The sequence below is a fragment of the Tachysurus vachellii genome, chromosome 22 (genome assembly GCF_030014155.1).
Source record: "Tachysurus vachellii isolate PV-2020 chromosome 22, HZAU_Pvac_v1, whole genome shotgun sequence".
NCBI classification, from domain to species: Eukaryota; Metazoa; Chordata; class Actinopteri; order Siluriformes; family Bagridae; genus Tachysurus; species Tachysurus vachellii.
Window position 1 is genome coordinate 15,954,524 of NC_083481.1, and position 2,500 is coordinate 15,957,023.

The 2,500-nt window shown below is 45.8% G+C and overlaps 1 protein-coding gene across 2 annotated transcripts in view; it reads left to right on the plus strand.

The window, feature by feature from the left end:
* Nucleotides 1-2,500, plus strand: part of LOC132838438 (ataxin-7) — a 30,331-nt gene that overhangs the window by 15,116 nt on the left and 12,715 nt on the right. The gene's annotated exons all lie outside the window — the stretch shown is intronic.

The following is a 2,500-nucleotide window of genomic DNA, read 5'->3' on the forward strand; positions in this document are numbered from 1 at the left end:
CGGACTAAGGAGGAACGGTGTAGGTTCCGTGCAGACCATAAGAATAAGCTCATCTATACATTTATATGTGACGTGAGTGACTTCGCCGGAGTACGAGGTCCTTGCTCTGTCGTTGCTTTAATTGACAGAGATACGGAATAGCAAGACCGAAGCCAGGGTTTTCTGTTCAGATGACGGGACAAACCTTGTCCCTGATGGAGGACGGAAGTATCTTGGGTTCTTATTCCTAAAAGTGTGTAAAGATGAGTTGTTCACCGAGTTGCTGTAGCGGTCTGAAGTGGTGAAGCAGTGGCTCAGGGATTTATATCCTGACCAAAAGGTGACAGATACCAGTGATGGAACTGTTACTCTATAGGCATGATGAGCTTTCTCTCTGTGCTCGGAGGAGAAGCTCAACAATCCAGATTACCTTTGGAATGGAGCCACTGCACCTCCAAAAACAAGAGGAGCTGGTTGTGGTGGTTTGGGCACCTTACAAAGATGCCCCTGGGTCGACACTGTCGGACCTGTGCCAGGTACATTGTACCCTGGGGCAGACTGATGACTTGCTGGAGAGGTGTTAACTCACATTTGGTGTGGAATCATTTGTGGAAAACCACAGAATTTATAAAGACTGGGGAAATAAAAGGGTGAATGAACCCAATTAGCTCTTAAATGTAATAGCGCAATAACACGACCCTGTCGTACGTGCGGTTGACCGGATCGTGTATTCACTTCCCAGGAAGCTTCATGAAAACGTCTTGTGGGTTTCGTCCACACAGGGAGATTTTTTTTCCCCCTTTGTCTTAACTTGAAAGAAACAGTTTTAGTGACTGAGCTTTGAAGTTAAACCCACGATTCACTTGGTAACTGCTGCATGCTTCATAGCTCATTGATGGGAAATCTGCCTTGTACACGTCTTAATGAGCAGAAGCGTCACGTGCCTCGACAGCTGTTTCATTAAAACGTTACAACCGTTGATTTCACAGTTTTGTGATCGTGCTCTTTAATCCGACTCCCTGTTTAACGGACGTTTCCACGCGAAACAGAGCTGTTAACAAATGTTCATGTAGTAGAACCATAGATTTAGATATTACACAGCTCTATAGATCTTTCTCTTTTCTTCTAGCTATCAGTCGATCCTTTCATCCATTTACTGAACTGCAGTTGAGACGATAACTAAAAATGGAGCAGAAAAGCAAAACCTGATGTAAACATCACAGCAGTTTTCATTCTCAGAATCTTTTTTTTTTTTTTTTTTTTTTCTGAGATCCTACTTTACTTTGTAAACTCTATTTTATCGACATCCAACCCGATCGGAGCATGTTATGTCTTTTTTTTTTTGTGGTGTCTCTCCATCCTGAGATTTGAACCCACTGAGCTCAGACACTGTATTCTTCAGTCTGTTGTACGTCTCGCTGTCTCTCACCAAGACACTGTTTTTTTTTTTTTTTCCCACCCCTGAATGATTAATGGCATCGCAGTGATTAATCGCACAGTTCAGGAAACTCTAGTGCTGAGAGAACAGAAAGGCAAATGTGTGCCAAGTGCAGGGTCTCCTGTGTGGAACTGCTGATCTGTGACTGCTGTGCAAACTCCAATCAGACAGCGCAGCCACCATGTGGCCTCTTACACACCTATCACTGACTTACGACATTTCTTGTGTACGTGTTTGTTCATCTGTCTGTTTTAGCTCACTAGGGTTTATACCTGTAGTGATGTTTGGTGCACTGTTATAAAAATTGCAGTAATAAGACCAAAATTGTTTGACAGGTAGCGGTTTAAAAACCGCTCTCTCTCTCTCTCTCTTGTTTTTTTTTTAATTTTTATATTGTGTCTGAACTCCCTCATTCGAAAGCACTGTCCACACTTCGTCCTTTGGCTAGTGTTCTAGCATTGTTGTGGTAAGAGAGGGAGACAAGGAGATGGAGAGAGCGCGAGACGGCAAGAGAGAGTGCGAGACGGCGAGAGAGACGGCGAGAGAGACGGCGAGAGAGACGGCGAGAGAGACGGCGAGAGAGACGGCGAGAGAGACGGCGAGAGAGACGGCGAGAGAGACGGCGAGAGAGACGGCGAGAGAGAGACGGCGAGAGAGAGACGGCGAGAGAGAGACGGCGAGAGAGAGACGGCGAGAGAGAGACGGCGAGAGAGAGACCGAGAGAGAGACCGAGAGAGAGACCGAGAGAGAAACCGAGAGAGACAGACAGACACAGACAGACAGACACAGACAGACAGACACAGACAGACAGAGAGAGACAGACAGAGAGAGACAGACAGAGAGAGACAGACAGAGAGAGACAGACAGAGAGAGACAGACAGAGAGAGAGAGACAGAGAGAGAGAGACAGAGAGAGAGAGACAGAGAGAGAGAGACAGAGAGAGAAATAGAGAGAGACAGAGAGAGAGACAGAGAGAGACAGAGAGAGAAATAGAGAGAGAGAGAGAGACAGAGAGAAATAGAGACAGACAGAGAGAGAAATAGAGACAGACAGAGAGATAGACAGACAGAGAGAGAGAGAGAC